The sequence below is a fragment of the Sus scrofa genome, chromosome 9 (genome assembly GCF_000003025.6).
Source record: "Sus scrofa isolate TJ Tabasco breed Duroc chromosome 9, Sscrofa11.1, whole genome shotgun sequence".
Taxonomy (NCBI): Eukaryota; Metazoa; Chordata; class Mammalia; order Artiodactyla; family Suidae; genus Sus; species Sus scrofa.
Window position 1 is genome coordinate 42,032,131 of NC_010451.4, and position 20,403 is coordinate 42,052,533.

At 39.6% G+C, this 20,403-nt stretch overlaps 1 pseudogene; it reads right to left on the bottom strand.

The window, feature by feature from the left end:
* LOC110255558 overlaps window positions 1-20,403 on the bottom strand; it is a 55,716-nt pseudogene that overhangs the window by 17,060 nt on the left and 18,253 nt on the right.

Here is a 20,403-nt window from a genome sequence, read left to right on the forward strand (position 1 = left end):
CTGTGGTCTTTTTATACAGTGTCTTCTGAAGAATAGATCTTAATTTTAATGAATTTCATTTTTATATTCTTTTGTGGTTATTGATTTTTGTATTTCATTTAAGTATCTTTACTTGAATATTTCAAATATATCCTACATTTTTATCTAGAAGCTTTACAATTTTGCTCTTTTTTGATTCTGTCATTCATCCTAAGTTAACTTTTGGGATGAAGTGTAGGGGTCACGATTCAGGTGTTTTTTCCATGAGCTATCCAGTTGTAGAAAGAACTATCCACTCACTATTTGTAGAAAGAACTATCCATTCACTTCCTTTTTTTTCTTTTTGTCTTTTTAGGGCCGCACCTGTGGCATATGGAGGTTCCCAGGCTAGGGGTCCAATCTGAGCTACAACTGCCAGCCTACACCACAGCTCACAGCAACGCCAGATCCCCAACCCACTGGGCGAGGCCAGGGATCGAACCCGCAACTTCATGGTTCCTAATCAGATTCATTAACCACTGAGCCGCCACGGGAACTCCCCACTCACTTCCTATTGGATTATCTTGGTGCCTTTGTTGGAAAATCAGTTGAAAGTATTTCGTGGGTGTGTGTCTAGTCTTTCTGTCCCGTTTCTGTAACTTCAGTTTTGATATACTCTTTGACCCGAGAATCGCTTAGGAAGATGCTGCCACCTTTAACAACAGCTCTGACTTATGACTCTGAAAACCATTATGTTGGGGCTGGATCAGGACTTCAGCTGAGTGGTTGTCACGCTGAGGAGGGGTGTTCGTCTTCTGAAGTGGCAGTTCTCAAACCTGGTGGCATATGCAGAAGTTAACAAGAACAGATTTGGGGACCCTTTCCCAGACCTAGTTTTCAATATAAAAACTGGGGAATTTCTGTTTTTAAAAAGCTCCCCAGGTGATTGTAAGATACCGAGCCAGTTTGGGAACGATTGCCGTTAAGTCCCACTTCTTACAGCAAAGAGCAGACTTAGAGTCACACTCTTAAGTGGGTTCAGTGTGTTCCATTATTTCAGTGTATAGACTAGACCTTCAAAAAAGGGAAACAGAAAATTAGTCTCTTATTCCTCAGGTATTGAAATGAACTTGAATATCAGGTCATCTTTGAATGACCTTTTTTAATTTGGGAGGCTATAGTATCCATTATTGTGGTATACTTAAGATATTTTGCACATGAAAAAACTGTTGGGTTCTGGATGACTATATTGCTGTTCAAGTTTGGTAACTTAAAATTTAGGGAGGAATTCAGGAGGGGGAGGCAAATGCCTTATTTATTCCAGAGCTGATGGACCAGGAGAGCTCCAGGAAAGCCAAGAGAGTTGTCAAATGAAGCGCACTACAGTTCAGGGTCAGAGGGAAGGACCTGGGTGATAAAAGCTTTTGAAGAGACTTATAATCTCAATGTATTGGTGAGAATATTAAAAAAATTAGCTTCTCAGTAGATGTTGTTTTTAAAAAATGACAATCCAGAGTTTTTGCGTCTTAGCGGAAACGAATCTGACTTGTATCCATGAGGACGCAGGTTTGATCCCTGGCCTTGCTCAGTAGGTTTAGGATCTGGTGTTGCCGTGAGCTGTGGTGTAGGTCGTAGATAAGGGTCACATGGGTCACATCTGGCGTTGCTGTGGCTGCAGTGCAGGTCAGCAGCGGTAGCTCCAATTCGACCCCTACCCTGCCTGGACCCCTCCATGTGCTGTGAGTGTGGCCCTAAGAATACAAAAATAAATAAAAAATGACCATCTTCTTTTGAAAAGTATCTCGAATGTTTTTGTTTGTTTGTTTGTATTTTGTTTGTTTTTGTTTTTGGCTCTAGGGGACTTTGGGAAATATCTAGGGACATTTTTGGTTCTCACAACTGGGAGGTGTGCTACTGGCATCTAGTGGGTAGAGACCAGGGAGGCTTCTAAACACTCTATAATGCGTAGGACAGCTCTCCACAGTTTTCCAGACCTAAATATCAGTAGTGCTGTGAATGGGAAGCCTGTCTTAGGTAACGGGAGACAAGATTTTTCTACAAGTGACTACTTGGCAACTGCTTTTGATCGTCCGAAGAGTTTTCACACGAACATGTCAAAATCAAATTCATGCCCTTTCCCACCACATTTTGGACTTCTTTCAGTGCTCGCTCTGTCAGGAAATGCTACCAGTATTCATCCTATTGTACAAACTAGAAATCTGGGACTCACACTTTACATCTCTTTGGTGTTCTGTAGTAGGTAGGGAGGTGTGGATTTAGTTTTATTTATGCTCTTGTGGATTCACTTGGCCTCTTAATCTGAGGAGTCATGTATTTTATTTTTTCTAGAAAATTCTTAGCCATTGTCTTTTTAAATTCTACCCCTTCTCCCCAAAATAATGCCCTCATGCTATATTTTCTCATTAAGTATCTTATGTCTCTATGTTTCTGTCTCATTTCCATCTTTCTCTATATTATGTTCTGAGTAAGATCTTCAGATCTATATTCCATTTCACTAGTTCTACCTTCGTCTTTGTCTAATTTGTTGTTTAACTTACCACAGAGTTTTCAATTTTAATGACTGTTATTTTCCTTTTCCCATTTTTTTAAATTGAAGTATAGTTGATTTACAATGTTGCGCCAGTTTCTGCTATACAGTATATTTTTCATATCTAGAAGTATTGTTTAGCTCTTATACAAACCTATGTAATATTTTTGTTAATGTCTTTTTTCCTTTTCATAGATTTGATTCTATTTTGTGTGCTTTTAATGATTTTAAGTGTTTGATAATAACTTTTATCTGAAGTTCTTAGAGGTCTAATCCCATGATATCTTCCCATTTGCTTATGGTGGATGGTTTTCTTGTGCTGTATAATTCTGGATTTTGAATCATACCATGATTGGTGGGATTTATCTGCAGGGAGTCTGTGTGGTTTGGTTTGAGTGTGTGAATTCTGAGTTTGCATTTGTTTCTGTCAAGTGCCTCTAGGGTATTAGCCCCAGCTCGCCTGCTTATTTACTGACTTAGCTAGTTATTGAATTGAGGTTTCCTGATTTGAAAAGATAGTATGGATTAGAATTTTGGATCTTTATCAAGGCAGGTCTGTTTTTACTAACTCCTAAGGGGAATTAAGAGGCTAGCTTATCAGAGGCCAGCACAAAACAGACTCTGTCATCTTTCATTATCAGTGGGTATATTTTTTTTTTTCCAGTCCACCCTTTCTCTGAGAGTAGCCCTTTAAAAGTTTAGGCTTATGTAGGGATTTCAGGTCCCTTGTCTCCTGTTTGAATGAAAATAAGAAAGCCAGTAAGGCTGGAGGGTAATGAATGAGGGCAATGATGGTAGGATAGGAAGCCAGAGAAGTAATGATGTAAAAACTGGTAGGGCCTTGAGAGTCATGACAGGATCTTTCACGTGTACTGTAGGCTGAAAAATCATTGGTGGGTTTTGAGCGAAAGATGTGACATGGGAGAATGTAACCTGATTTATATTTTATATTTTTTATTTTTATTTATTTTTTGTCTTTTTTAGGGCTGCACACACAGCATACGGAGATTCCCAGGCTAGGGGTCAAATCGGAGCTGTAGCTTCTGGCCTACGCCACAAGCACAGCAACCCTTGGGATTTGAGCTATATCTGCAACCTACACTACAGCTCACGGCAACACCGAATCCTTAACCTGCTGAGCAAGGCCAGGGATCCAACCTGCGCCCTCATGGATGCTAGTCAGATTTGTTTCTGCTGAGCCACAACAGAAACTCCTTCTTTCTATTTTGAATGGATTTGTCTGGGTGCAGTTGGGAAATAAGACTATAGGGCCCAAGGATGGAAGTAGGGAGACAGAGTTGGATGCTTTTGCAGTACTGTGGGTGGGAGATGATGGTGGTGTGCACGTGGCTGGTTATGGCAGAGGGGTTGAGAAGTGGTAGAATTCTGGGTATGGTTTGAAGGTAAAGAAAATGGGATCCGAGAATAGAATGACTATAGAGTATACGTGAGAGACTTCAAGGTCTTAGGCTTGGGCAACTGGCAAAAATGTATTGCTATCTGCAGAGGTGAGGAAGACTGGAAAGAACAGTTTTATGGAAGCAAATTAAGTATTTGGGCTTGGACACTTGGATCTTAAGCTTGAGATGTCTGTTAAGCCATACAGATGGAGGTGTTGATTGGCAGTCGAGTATACAGTTCTGGGAGACAGAAGAAATGTCCATATTACACCTATACATTTGAGAATTGCCAGGTTATATGTGATATGAAATTCCATGGGAATTTGTAAGATTACTCATTTAAAAAAGTGATTTTTATAAATCACTTGGAATTTCTAGGTATTTTATAGCAAATGTATTTTTAGATTACATTGTCTCCACCAAATTAGAGGAAATAAAAGTATATATTTAAAAATTGTAATAAAATACATATAAACATAAAATGTATCATCTCAAACTGTTTTTAAGTGTGCAGATTAATAGTGTTAAGTAAATTCACATTGTTGTGGAACCAATCTCCAGAACTTTTTCATCTTAGAAAACTGAAACTTCATGCATTAATAACTGTTCCTCATTCTCCTGTTCCTCCTAGCCCCTGGCAACTACCATTCTGCTTTCTGTTTATATGAATTCGACTACTCTGGATACTTCATGTAAGTGAAATCATATAGTATTTGTCTTTTTGTTACTTGGCTTATTTTACTCAACATAATGTCTTCAAGGTTCATCCATGATATGGCTTGTGTCAGAACTTCCTTCCTGGAGTTCCCATCATGGCCCAGTGGAAATGAATCTGACTAGGAAACATGAGGTTGTGGGTTCAATCCCTAGCCTCGCTCAGTGTATTAAGGATCTGGCATTGCCATGCATTGTGGTCACAGACATGGCTTGGATCTTGGATCTGGCATTGCTGTGGCTCTGGTGTAGGCTGGAGGCTACAGCTCTGATTCGACCCCTTGCCTGGGAACCTACATATGCTGTGGGTGCAGCCCTAAAAAGACAAAGACAAAAAAAAGGAAGAATTTCCTTCCTTCCTTTTCAAGGGTGAATATTCCTCTGTGTATGTGTGTGTATCGATCATATTTTGTTTAGCATTCATCTATTGATTGACATTTGGTTTGGTTTCACTTCTTGGCTAGTATGAGCAATGCTATTATGACCATGGGTGACACCCTGCTTTCAATTCTTTTGGATATGTATATATTTAGAGGTGATATGGCTAGGTGATTCTATTTTTAATTTTTTGAGGCACTACCATACAGTTTTCTGTAGTGGCTATACCATTTTACATTCCCACCAATAGTACAAAAGGGTTCCAATTTTTCCATATCCTAGTGAGCACTTGTTTCTGTTTTTAAAATTTTTCTATAGCAGCCACCCTAAATGGGTGTGAGATGACATCTGATTGTGTGTAGGTTTTATTTTTTTATTTTTGGCTCCAGCTGTGGCGTATGGAAGTTCCTGGAGAAGGGATTGAACCTGTGCTATAGCAGTGACCTGAGCCACAGAAGTGACATGGCATCCTTAATCCACTGACCCACCAAGGGAACTCCCTCGTTGTGATTTTGATTTGCATTTCTTTCTTTCTTTCTTTCTTTTTTTTTTAAGGGCCATTCCCACAGCATATGGAAGTTCCCAGGCAATGGGTCAAATAGGAGTTGCAGCTGCTGGCCATAGCTACTGCCATGCCACATCCGAGCTGTGTCCAAGGCCCACACGACAGCTCACAGGAACATCAGATCCCTAAACCCACTGAGTGGGGCCAGGGATCGAACCCATATCCTCATGGATACCAGTTGGGTTCATTACCACTGAGCCTCAATGGGAACTCCCTTGATTTGCATTTCTTTTTCCTTTTTTTTTTGGTCTTTTTGCTATTTCTTAGGCTGCTCCTGTGGCATGTGGAGGTTCCCAGGCTAGGGGTCGAATCGGAGCCATTGCTGCCAGCCTATACCACAGCCACAGCAATGCAGGATTCGAGCTGTGTCTGCAACCTACACAACAGCTCAAGGCAATGCCGGATCCTTAACCCACTGAGCAAGGCCAGGGATCAAACCCACAACCTCGTGGTTCCTAGTCAGATTCGTTAACCACTGAGCCACGATGGGAACTCCTGATTTGCATTTCTTTAATGATTAATGACTTGAGCATCTTTCCTATGCTTTTTGGCCATTTGTATATCTTTATATCTTTTGTTTGGTTGTTGTTGTTATGGCCACACCTGCAGCACATGGAAACTCCTGGGCCAAGAATTGAATCGAAGCCACAGCTGCTACATACTCTGCAGCTTCGCAACACCAGATGCTTTAATCCACTGTACTGGGCCGGGGATCAAAATTGTGCTTCCTCAGTGACCCAAGCTGTTGCAGTCGGATTCTTAACCTGCTCTGCCATAATTGGTACTCTTGTATATTTTTTAAAGAGAAATATATTTTCATGTCCTTTCCTCTTTTAAAAAATTAGGTTATTTGGAAGTTCCCTTTAGTGGCTCAGTGGTAACGAACTCAACTAGTATCCATAAGGACTCCAGTTTGATCCATGGCCTTGCTCAGTGGGCTTAAGCCGTGAGCTGCGGTATAGGTTGCAGACCTGGCTCGGATTTGGTATTGCTGTGGCTATGGCTGTGGCCTGCAGGTGCAGCTCCAATTCAACTCCTAGCCTGGGAACTTCCATATGCTGAAGGTGTGGCCCTAAAAAAAGACAAAAAAAAAAAAAAAATCAATCCAGTTATTTGAATTTATGTTGTTGAGTTATAGACATTCTTTTTTTTTTTTTTTCTTTCTCATTTTGCTTTTTGAGGGCTGCACTCACAGCACATGGAGGTTCCCAGACTAGGGGTCGAATTGGAGCTGTAGCCACTGGCCTACACCAGAGCCACAGCAACTTGGGATCCGAGCCTCGTTTATGACCTACACCACAGCTCACAGCAACACCAGATCCTTAACCCACTGAGTGAGGCCACGGATCAAACCTGCAACCTCATGGTTCCTAGTTGGATTCGTTTCTGCTGTGCCATGATGGGAACTCCCGAGTTATAGAAATTCTTTTAATATTTTTGGATATTAATTCATCAGGTATTTAAGTTGCAATTATTTTCTTCCATTCCATAGATTACTCTTTCACTCTGTTGGTAGTGTCTTTTTTTAAAATTTAATTTTATTGGAGTTTAGTTGATTTACATTGTTGCATTAGTTTCAGGTGTACAGCAAAGTGAATCAGTCATACATATAAATATATCCATTCTTTTTTTCCCGTACAGGTTATTATAAACTATTGAGTAGATTTTCTTGCGTGATTGTATCTTTTGATGTGTAGAAGTTTTAAATTTTGATGTAGTTGAATATACCTATTTTTGCTTTTGTTGCCTGTTCTTTGGGTGTTATATCTAAGACATCATTGTCAAATCCAATGTCATAAAGCTTTCCTTGTTTTCATCTAAGAATTTCATAGTTTTAGATCTTAGATTTAGTCTTTTGATCCATAATGAGTTAATTTTTTTCTGTAGTCTACGGTAAGGATCAAATTTCATTCTTTTTTTGCATATGGATATCCAGTTTTATCAACAGTTTTTTTTATCCATTCAGTTGTCTTGACACCCCTACCAAAAATCCTTTGACTATGTCTGTGAGGGTTAGAAGTATATTCTTGAGCCTTCCTCTTTGTGTACGAAACATGCTGTCTGCCATATCAGTAAACACAGGATGTTGTAACCATCAAGCCCTTAGCCATTGCCGCTGTGGGGTTTCAGAATGGAGAAAAGCAGGATACTGGCCCTAGATAGTTAAGGTGCATATCAAAGCGGTGATTTCAGTGAGCCCAGACTTTTGCATCTTCCCATAATACATTGAAAACACACTAAATTCATTAACTTGAGATGTCTGGTTTTCTTTAATTAACAGCAATCTTTTGATGTTCTGAATACCTGGTTTTGGTTGCAAAGCCCGCTATATATATCCTAGCTCCTCCTTTACCTCTTCAGACAGTCCCTTAGAGTTCTCTGTGAGTATGTCTTCCAGGCTTAAGTCCTCAGTTTTGTGCACCAAATAAAACCTAAATCTCAACTTATAGGTTGTGTCTTTTTTTTTCAGTTGACATCTCATTAACCAAGTGCCTACTAATCTTCTGAATCACCCTACTTCTCCTTATTTCTGCCACTGCCACCTTGGCTTATATTATCATCCTATCATCCATGCTATAGAAATAGCCTGGAAAATTGTTTCCTCACATATACTTAAAAAAAAAAAAAAACAACAAACTAGCTTTATTGTGATATAATTCACATACTATAAATGTATCCATTTATTTAAAATTTTTTAAAGAAATTATTGTTGATTTACAGTGTTCTATTTCTGCTATACAGCAAAGTGATCCAGTCATTTATGTATATGACACACACACACTTTTTTTTTTCTCATATTATCTTCTATCATGTTCTATCAGAAGTGACTGGGTATAGTTCACTGTGCTGTAGAGCAGGACGTCATTGCTTATCCATTCTAAATATGATAGTTTGCATCTACTAAACCCAAACTCCCAGTGCATCCCACTTCCTCCCTCTTGGCAACCATAAATCTGTTCTCTATGTCTGTGAGTCTGTTTCTCTTTTGTAGATAGGGTCTTTTGTGCTGTATTTTAGATTCCACATATAAGTGATATAATATGGTATTTGTCTTTCTCTTTCTGACTTAACTTCACTTAGTATGAGAATCTCTAGCTGCATCCACATTGCTGCAGTGGCAATATTGCATTCTTTTTTATGGCTAAGTAGTATTCCATTGTGTATATGTACCTCATCTTCTTAATCCATTCATTTGTCAATAGACATTTAAGTTGTTTCCATGTCTTGGCTATTGTAAATAGTGGTGCTGTGAACACATGAGTGCATGTATCTTTTTGAATTGTAGTTTTGTCCAGATATATGCCTATGAATGGGATTGCTGGATCATATGGTAGTTTTACATTTAGTTTTCTGAGGAACCTCCATACTGTTTTCCAAAGTGGTTGTACCCATTTGCATTCCCACCAACAGTTGTAGGAGGGTTCCCTTTTCTCCACACCCTCTCCAGCATTTGTTATTTGTAGGCTTATTAGTGATGGCCATTCTGACTGGTGTGAGATGGTACCTCATTGTAGTTTTGGATTTGCATTTCTCTAATAATTAGTGATGTTGAACATTTTTTCATGTGCCTGCTGGGCATCTCTATGCCTTCTTTGGAGAAATGTCTATTTAGGTCTTCTGCCCATTTTTCAGTTGGGTTGTTTACTTTTTTGTTGTAATTTATCCATTTAAAGTGTACAATTCAATATCTTTTAGTATATGTACCCATCACTACAACCTAATTGTAGAAGATTTTAATTTTATCCCAGATCACACGTAATCTTGACCTACTCTAACCTGTTATCTGGTTTGCAGCTACATTGATCTTTTTTTTAGAAACTAATCTGATTATGTTCCCCTCCCCCACTTTCTTGCACAAAACCCTTCAATGGTCTGCATAGACCAGAATCTTAGATGTGGCCCAGATTTCCCCCAGGCTGCTTCTCCAGCTCCGTTGCACGTCACTCTGCCCTGGAGTATGGCACTGCGGTACATCCACACCATGTTCTTTCCTTCCTTTTGGATTTTCACATGCTCTTCTTCTTCTGTGCCCAAGCCCCATCTCTATCATCTGCCCAACTCTTTATTTTATTTTTTATCATTTTTTATTTTTTGGCCATGGTATGCAGCAGCTTGATGTGGAACCCCAGCACTTAGGCCAGGGGTTGAACCCGGGGGCCGCAGCAGTGAAAGCAGTGAATCTTAACCATTAGACCATCAGGGAAGTCCCTTCTGCCCAACTTTTATATCTCAAATCAAATACTTCCTTTTCAAGGAAGATTACTCTCCCCCTACCACACAGCTGGTGAGCTGAGAGTCCCCCTTGTTGGCCTTGGGTTCCTCCCCTGGAATATAGGCTCCCTATAGCCAGGTGCTGGCACACCATGGTATCCCTAGGGCCTCACACAGTGCCTGCTGCTTTGCAGATATTTCACTTATTCACCTAATATTATTGGGTGACCACTATTTGTCAGGTATCCTTCTGAGTGAAGATATGTGAAAGAGCATGGCTGGCTGGGGAAGCCTGAGTCCTTGGCTATAGCTTCCTTCAGAAACTGCTGAACGCTGGCTGTGCACCAGGTCTGATGAGGGAAGAGGAGCAGCTTTCCCCATGAGACCTGTCAGATAAAGCCTTTGTAATTACCTGTTACTGGGTCTGAAAGATCACACAGAGGATTTTGGACAGGATCTGGACTCATCAGAGATTAGGGTGTGTTTCTCCTAAATTGAACAGACAAGGAAAAAGCTTCCAATATGGGTATATGTGTGTGTGTGTATTCCAGTGCATAGGGCTGTTTGCCACTTTATCACTGCACAGTGCCCTTGATCAGCCTCATCCATGCACATAGAGTATTCAGGTGGATTTTTAAGTGCACAAAGAAAAGATGTGAGTGGACATCTAAGGGCTTCAGGCATTTGATGAATATTTCCCATATGGATGAATGACTAAATAATCACTCAGGTAGAAGAAACCCAGAAGAAACAGAGACAATGTAAAGAATAAAAATTCAAAAAATTTATGCCATAATAATAATTTGAATCTTTGGATAGTATAAGAGAAACTATTGCTTCCAGGGAATAATGGAATACTATGAAAAAGACTATTCAGAGAACAAATAGGAGCTCTAAGATGGGAAAAAAAAAATACATGGGGACTGAAAAAAAAATCGGCAATAGGAGTTCCCATCATGGCGCAGTGGAAACTAATCCGACTAGGAACAATGAGGTTGAGGGTTCGATCCCTGGCCTTGCTCAGTGGATTAAGGAACTGGCATTGCCTCAAGCTGTGGTGTAGGTCGCAGACATGGCTCGGATCTGGTGTGGCTGTGGCGTAGGCTGGCAGCTGTAGCTCCAATTAGACCCCTAGCCTGGGAACCTCCATATGCCACAGGTGAGGCCCTAAAAAGACAAAAAGACAAAAAAAAAAAAAAAATGGCAATAGAGGAGTTCCTGTCATGGCTCAGTGGTTAATGAACCCCACTAGTATCCATGAGGATGCAGGTTCGATCCCTGGCCTTGCTCAGTAGGTTAAGGATCTGGCATTGCCATGAGCTGTGGTAGGTCACAGACACAGCTTGGATCCCATGTTGCTGTGGCTGTGGCGTGGGCTGGTGGCTGCAGCTCCAATTCAGCCCCTAGCCTGGGAACCTACATATGCTATTGGTGTGGCCCTAAAAGACCAAAGGAAAAAAAAAATTGGCAGTAGAAATGCCAAGAGATAAGATCAGGAAAAACTTGCAGCAAATGTAGCAGAAAATATAGTGGTATAAGATAGAAAACTTAGGATGTTTAGAAAATAAATCCTGGAGATCTAATATTGGACTATTCAGAATTCCAGAAGGATTAGAGAAAGTAGCAGGGAGGCAATTTCAAAGAAACAGTAAAACAGTATTTCTGAAATTAAGAGCAGTAGCCTCTAGTTTGAAAAGGTCCATGGAGAGTCCTTGCACAATAAATGAAAAGAAAAAAAAACAACAACAACAAAAAACAAATCCTTCCTTGTACCCACCTTAAATTGTATAATCATAATATCAGGATGGAGATGATTTGAAGAAAAGAGATGAGAAGAGGAGAGAAACAGGTGACAATAGCAAGTGTTAGGAATTATAATGGCACTGAATTCTGTAGTTATTGAAAAACTGAAAAAAAAAAAAGTACTTTAAAATTCTGAAGAATTATCATCAGCTCAGAATTTTAAACCCAGCCAAACTATCCAACATGTGCCAAGGCAGACTAAAGATATTTTTAGATGTGCAAGAAGTAAAAATTCAATGTTCTTTTTCCTCTTTTAGAACGTTATTGGAAGATATGCTTGAGCCAAATGAGCAGTAAATTCAGGAGGTAGGAGATGCTGGAAGTGGTGAGGAGCATCCTAGGTCCTGTACAGCGGGTATAAAGCTGTCATTCCAGTCCAGAATAAAGGGTCCTGGGAAAGAATTCTGCAGGGATAAAGATTGCCCTGAAACCCTATCTGGTTCGATTGATGTTTTGGGAAATAAAAATGGAAGAATTTTGACAGATATGATGGAGGATGTAGACAAATTAAAGATGAATACATAGGAAGCTAAGCAAGTAAAATTTCAGTGAAATCGAAACATTTGTATTTTTTTGGAGGGGGCAAGGAAGATGAACTACTTGGCTTAACTGATAGCCACATTTAATTAGCAATGCAAAACACTACTAATTTAACTTGAAAAGCCCTTGTGCATAGTTAAAGAAGGTAGTGAAGGCAAATGTGGTGCAAGTGTGATGTAAGAGAGTGAAATCTTTTACTACTGACCCCAGGGACTGACAGAAGATGCCAAATGGAAAAAGCAAGACATAGCATCCCAAACTTTGCTAAGACCTATCTGGAGTCCTCTTTTCCTTCCTAACGGAACATAGAGTGGCAGCATGCTTAGGAAAGAAATTTTATTTCTCTCCCTTTCTTTCTTTTTTCTTTTTTGGGCCTCATCTGTGGCATATGGAAGTTCCCAGGCTAGGGATCCAATTGGAGCTGCAGCTGCTGGCCTACACCACAGCCACAGCAATACAACGCCAGATCTGAGACGCATCTGCAACCTATGCCACAGCTTGCGGCACCGCCAGATCCTTAACCCACTGAGCGAGGTCAGGGATTGAACCCGCATCCTCACAGACAATATGTCAGGTTCTTAACCCACTGAGCCACAATGGGAACTCTTCCCTGCCTTTCTTGTCCGTAAGAGTGGTCATTTTACATCTTTCTGGCCAATGATAGATGTAATACATCATTAGAAGTCATTGGGTGGCAGATGGAGCTGGAATGTGCCCTTAGCCCTTTGCCTTCCTAGAATCCTTTGCCTGGGATACAGTTGAGTTGCTGGAGGTGCAGCATCCATCTTGAGACACTGAGGTGACAAGAATGTAAAAGGAAGTCATGTGCTTAGGAGGCAAAGCAGAAAGATCTCAAGTAGTCCTTGATGGCATATTGAGTCCTGTGGGCTTCTGCATTGCCTCTGGGCTTCTTTTACCTGAGAAAAACAAATCCTTTATTTGTTCAGAAAATTGAGATTTGTGTAGCTGATCAAACTACATAAGCATAATATTTTTAAAATATGGTGGTAAATAGTGTTTAAACAGTTATAGTAACTAAAATTGTATCTGGAGGATGAGGAGAGTGTGGTAGAAATTGCTGGGGTTTAGTATATTTGATGCTCTAGTGAGCTGATTTGATGTTTTAGAAAATGCATATGAATTAGTTTAATAAAAAAGAAGAGTTTCTTGCTGTGTGGAACACTTTGCAGTCTTCCTGTTTTACTTGCAATAAAATCCTAACTTCCTTCGCAGATTCTTCATGATAGGGCTCTGGCTCTGCCTACTTTCCTGCTTGTCTTTCATCACTTCCCTCCTTGTTTGCTAACCCCTGGCTGCATGGCCTTCTGGCAGTTTTGTGAACACCCTTTTGGTGAATTTGCACATGAAGTTTCCTCTGGCTCAGGAGGAAACAAATAATAGGTGCAACCTTGGTGACCTAGGAGAGTTTAATAAAGGGCAAGATTTAAGGAAACCAACAAGGGCTGGTGGAATACTTGGAGGCTTGTAACAGTAGGGAGCCGTCCACTCTCAGGCCTGAAGGACCTATGTGGAGAAAGGCACTTGATAGAACTGTGGCCTTTAGGAAGAACAAAGCCAATAGCCAATAGGTGTTTGGATATTGAGCGTGCAGTGTTCACTTAATTAAAACGATTGGAGTAGTGGGTGTGGGAAAATGTCTCAGTGCACATTAGCTTGAAGACTTGCTTGCCTTATGTAAAAGTCTCTACTCTTTTTTACTGAGTGGTCACATGATCAGGGCCTCACAGAGCATGTGTTGAGCCTTCATGTAATAAAAGACTTCCTGCTCTCGTGTATCCAGGTACACCCAGTTCAGAATTTGAATTTAAAACCAGGGTGTAGGAATTCCCATTGGGGCTCAGGGGGTTAAGGACCTGACATAATATCTGTGAGTTCGATCCCTTGCCTCGCTCAGTGGGGTTAAGGATCATTGCTGCAAGCTGCAGCGTAGGTTGCAGATATGGCTCAGATCTGTTGTTGCCGTGGCTGTGGCTTAGGCCTTCAGCTGCAGCCCTGATTCGGGTACTTCCGGATTGCTGTAGGTGTGGCTGTGAAAAGAGGAAAGCAAACAAACCTAAAACAGGGCACAATCACTGTTGACTTGGGAGGTACCACTGGCAAAGTGGCCTGTGAAGATCACCTTGTCGTAGCCTTGGTTCCTTGCCCTCCAGAGAGCTGACTCCCCTTCACTGGGGTGGATGAGCAGGAGAGACAGAGACACCTGGCCCTCCCGGAACAGAGTGAAGCTGACAAGGTAGGTGCCATTGTTGAGGTCGCTCACCTTTCCCGAGGCGCCTGCCTGCAGGGCTGGGGAGGACATCCTGGCCCTCAGGAAATCCCCGCCATATGGCTTCTGCATCCCAAGTGGTCCCTCACCTCCAGCAGGACATCCGGCTGATCCCCCCTGCAGTATGTGTCCTTAGGGCTGAGGATGGTGGCTGTGCTGTGTGTGGCGCTGGTGGTGGAGGTCACGTGGGTGAAGGGTCTGGGTGGGAACAGTTGATCGTGATTCCTTTTATTCTTAGCTTGGTCTCTGTTGGTGAATCTGCCGGATCCAGTGGTGCTATATGGAGTAAGACCACTTTGAAGGTATTTCTGTGATGCATAAAGGTAGGCACCTCTTAGTCACACTAAACTTAATGTGACATATGTACACACCTGAGCCGGTCTCTTTTAACCTTAAGGATGGGTTTATATCTTTATTAGTATATTACTATCCACAAGTTCAAGCCAGGAATTTCCATAATGAAGTGCTGAAAGATTTTGGTAGAACGTATGTGTCAATTGTTCCATATTTTTTACTTGAACTATATTCCATAAGATATTAAACCCCATTAAAAATATTGACCTAAAAGTATATGACTAACAAATTTTTTTTACGAGTGGTTACAACTGTACATGGAAAGAAGTAAATATTAAGAAATATTTCACTATGTGTAAGTCCTAATAAAATGAAAGGAAAAATCATAGTAAAAATAAACATTTTCAACAGTGAAATGTAAAGTTCTTTTTCGGGGGGTAGAAATTTACTAATTTTTGAATAGGCACCGCATAAACGTCCAAAATTAAGAAGATTCACAAGGGAAAGAAGCATGAAGCCTCCCTCTTTCATTCTTTCATTCTTGCCACACAGTTTTCCTCCCAGGATAAATCACTCTAAGCTCTTTTATAAATATCTCTCCAGAGCCTGTGTGTGCGTATACACATTTGTATACGCACACAAACACACACACACACACACACACACACACACACACACACTGCATAAACAGTAACATTTTATGCATTACTCTGGGCTTTCCTTTTTGATGAAAGGATGCGTTCTGAATAGCTCTTCTGTTTAGCACGTATTAGTTAAAAGGAAGTTATCCATTAAGATGGACATAGTCGTCCATTGCACAGATGTGTCATTCTTTTTTTTTAATTTAATTTAATTTTTATTTTTTTTATTTTCCCACTGTACGGCAAGGGGGTCAGGTTATCCTTACATGTATACATTACAGTTACATTTTTTCCCCCACCCTTTCTTCTGTTGCAACATGAATATCTAGACAAAGTTCCCAATGCTATTCAGCAGGATCTCCTTGTAAATCTATTCTAAGTTGTGTCTGATAAGCCCAAGCTCCCGATCCCTCCCACTCCCTCCCCCTCCCATCAGGCAACCACAAGTCTCTTCTCCAAGTCCATGATTTTCTTTTCTGAGGAGATGTTCATTTGTGCTGGATATTAGATTCCAGTTATAAGTGATATCATATGGTATTTGTCTTTGTCTTTCTGGCTCATTTCACTCAGGATGAGATTCTCTAGTTCCATCCATGTTGCTGCAAATGGCATTATGTCATTCTTTTTTATGGCTGAGTAGTATTCCATTGTGTATATATACCACATCTTTGAATCAAATCATCTGTCGATGGACATTTGGATTGTTTCCATGTCCTGGCTATTGTGAATAGTGCTGCAATGAACATGCGGGTGCATGTGTCTCTTTTAAGTAGAGTTTTGTCCGGATAGATGCCCAAGAGTGGGATTGCGGGGTCATATGGAAGTTCTATGTATAGATTTCTAAGGTATCTCCAAACTGTTCTCCATAGTGGCTGTACCAGTTTACATTCCCACCAACAGTGCAGGAGGGTTCCCTTTTCTCCACAGCCCCTCCAGCACTTGTTATTTGTGGATTTATTAATGATGGCCATTCTGACTGGTGTGAGGTGATATCTCATGGTAGTTTGGATTTGCATTTCTCTTATAACCAGCGATGTTGAGCATTTTTTCATGTGTTTGTTGGCCATCTGTATATCTTCTTTGGAGAAATGTCTATTTAGGTCTTTTGCCCATTTTTCCATTGATTGATTGGTTTTTTTGCTGTTGGGTTGTATAGGTTGTTTATATATTCTAGCGATTAAGCACTTGTCAGTTGCATCATTTGAAACTATTTTCTCCCATTCTGTAAGTTGTCTTTTTGTTTCCTTTTGGGTTTCCTTTGCTGTGCAAAAGCTTTTCAGTTTGATGAGGTCCCATGGGTTTATTTTTGCTCTAATTTCTATTGCTTTGGGAGACTGACCTGGGAAAATATTCATGATGTTGATGTCAGAGAGTGTTTTGCCTATGTGGATGTGTCATTCTTTAACCAGCCCCCTGTTGGTGGACATAGGAGATTTTCCTGATTTTCTATAAATACAGGGTTGAAATTAATAATCTTGTCATCACCATGCTGTACAACAGAAATTGAGACAACATTAAATCAACTATAATTTAAAAAAGAAAGAAAAAATAATCTTGTACATATATCCTGGAATTGGAATTACCAGGTTGAAATTTAAGGGTATTTTTGGTGTACGTTGTAAAAAATGTAAAGGTTTATGTGTACTAGTGGTTGTATAATATAAAAAACACGTACAACACAGTAACATAAGACATTTAATCTTCTTTCTTCAGCAATATCTATTGACCCCTATTGTAAGCAGTGACCAAAATTATTTATACTGTCTTGCCCCAGTTTTCTCCTTTGCATTACTTTATTTTTGGTCATTAAATTATTTATCTTATTTCCTTAAAAGTGTATTTTAATGAAGTTATATATTTTATATGCATAGTTATATATAGCTAGATATATTGGATATACTGTAGATTCTGTGATATATGTGATACTATATAGAATATTATGTTTTATACATTATATATGATGTATAGCATATAGTATAGTATAATGTAGTATATACTATAATTCTATATAGTATGTGCTTTACTATAAATACCATATACATAATACTACATGCAATAAATATATAATATATAATATATATTATATACAACCCATTTATTAAAATATAGATATATTGAATATACTATAGATACTATATGTCATACTATATAGAATATTGTTTTATATATTATATACAATGTATAGCATACACTATAGTATAATATAGTATATACTATATATTCTATATAGTATCTCCTTTAATATAAATGCCATATACATAATACTATAATAAATATATAATATATAATGTATATTATATATAACCCATTTATTAAAACATATTTTTAGTATATATGTATGTATATATATGTGTGTGCACTTAGTAGCTTTAAAAAGTATTTTTAAATACCGGGTTAAAAAATAAGGAAATCTCGCCACCTGCCCTCCTCTAACTTTTGTCATTTATAGCATTTCTATGTTATCACAGTTTATAATATTTATATTCTGTTTTCTAACCATAGTTTTGTGTTTTTTTTGTTTTTTTTTGCCTTTTCTAGGACTGCTCCTGCGGCATATGGAGGTTCCCAGGCTTGGGGTCGAATCAGAGCTGTAGCTGCTGACCTACGCCAGAGCCACAGCAATGCAGGATCCGAGCCATGTCTGCAACCTACACCACAGCTCACAGCCACACCGGATCCTTCACCCACTGAGCAAGGCCAGGGATCGAACCTGCAACCTCATGGTTCCTAGTCGGATTTGTTAACCACTGAGCCACGATGGGAACTCCTCTAACCATAGTTTTGTTTTGGTTTTGGCTAGTACTCTAGTTAACTAGATTCAGTAATTGCTGTCATTCTGTTTGCAGAAGTTTTTATCCTTTATCTCTTATTTAACTGAAGCTAGTCTTCTACGTTTTAAAAGAAGTGTTCATAGGGATTATCACCCCTGAGTTTGTTGTAGTAGTTGGATTTTTTAAAAAAATGATTGAATCTATAAACAACCTGAGCTTCACCTGATGTGTGGTATAAAGTGAGAATACAAATTAACTTGTAACCTCCAGTCGTGAATGATATCTAATGAAACAGTTTTGTTTCTTTAACCTTCAGAAAGATGAAACTGTCCAAGGGACAAATTAAGAATTAAAATATGCTTTCCTTCTAGGGAACTGAGACTTCAAACAGAAAAACGTGTTCCATGAATGTGAGGATTTAGTGCAGAAAACAGTTCAGGTAATTAGCTACGGAGCCTGTGTTGGGAAGAAAAGGAAATCGGGGCCAGAAGGGGTCTTCTAAGTTGAAAGAAAATGAAAGAATCAAGGAAACAGTGTCTGGGACATAAAAGGCATTCAGTACTTTTCTGTCTCCTGGATTAGTGAGTGAATTCAAGGTTTGTGGGCGGTGTTATGAGAACGAGAGTACAAGCATACCTTGGAGATACTGTGGGTTTGATTCCAGACCACAACAATAAAGTGAACATCACATCAAAGCAAGCCACCTGGATATTTTGTTTCCAGTGCCTATAAAAGTTATGTTTACACTATACTGTAGATTGTTAAGTGTGCAATAGCCTTGTGTCTCAAAAAATAATGCCCAAATCGTAATTTAAAAATAATTTATTGCTAGAAAGTGCTACCCATCATCTGAGCCTTTGGCGAGTTGTCATCTTTTGACTGGTGGAGGGTCTTTCCCTGATGTTGCCTGATCAGAATAGGGTTATTAATTGGTCTAATTTCAGTATTGCTGTGTCTCAGAATAGAGAAGCCTGAGGAGAGGAAGAGAGGAAGGGGAGTATTGGGTCAGTGGAGCAGCTAGGACCCACAACATTTATCGATTAAGCTCATTATCTTGTATGGGTGCAGCTTGTGGTGCCCCCAAAACTATTAAAGTAGTAACATAAAGATAACTGGTCACAGATCACCATAAACAGTAAAATAATAATTACAAAGTTTGAAATGATGCAAGAATTACCAAAATGTGACAAAGAGACACAGAGTGAGCAAACACGAAAAAATGACAGTGATAGACTTGCTCAATGAAGGGTTGCCACAAACCTTTAGTTTGTAAAAAATGAAGTATCTGTAAAGTGTAATAAGACAAGATATGCTTGTGTAAGAAACATAGAAGATTAAGGGGCTGTGGTTAAAAAGCGTGAGCTGTCAACTGGTTGATAGATAACAGGGTTCAAGGTGTGGCCTGTAATGTGCATTGCCAAGATAGGTTAGGTCTGAAGATCACTGGTACTTAAATAACCAGAAGGCTTAAAGTTTGAATTGTTTTAAATATGGGATCTAAAGTGTTTTTTTTTTTTTTTTTTTTTTTTTCCTGCTTTTTAGGGCCTCACCCTCAGCACATGGAATGAAGGTTCAAATCCAGGCAGTCTGCCTTTCAAGGTTGGGATATAACCATTCTGCAGACCTACCTCCTATGCCGTGGAGGGGGGCAGGGCAGGTGGTATTAGCTTATGTGACTACAACCCTAGGGGAAGGTGCAGAGGCTGAGCAGCATAATATTCCTAGATTTTGTCCCATCATCCAGAGCCTGTGCTGCGGGGCAGCTCAGGGACCTCTGGGTCTATTTTGCGTAGAAGACTTTTTCATTCCATAGTTATAGCCTCATCCCCTAAGATGAGCTGGGTTCAAGCAGAGGAGACTGAAATTTAAACAAACAAACTCTTAGGCATTCCAGAAACTATGACAGTTGTTTAAAATGCACTAAATGCTTTATCCATTTGTTTAACAAACATTTTAGGGTCTGACTTGTACTAGGCATAGTAAGGGGCATTCGAAGCAAGATCCCTGATCAAAAATAATTTAAAATCTAGTTGGGGACACAAGTTAAGGCAAAGTAAGTTTCACTCTATCCATCTCATTTACTTTAGTCTCTCAGGTTTCAAGGTTATGGGTAAACTGAGGAAATGTTAAATCTTCCCAATTAAAAAAAAACAACAAAAAACTTCCCCACCCACAATACATCACCAGGCAATTTCATGCTATGTTCTTAGTCTGATCTAGGATAGATTGAATTCTGAGAGAGGTTTTATTGAATAAGTGAAGCAACTAAACCTTAAAAAACAAAAACAAAAA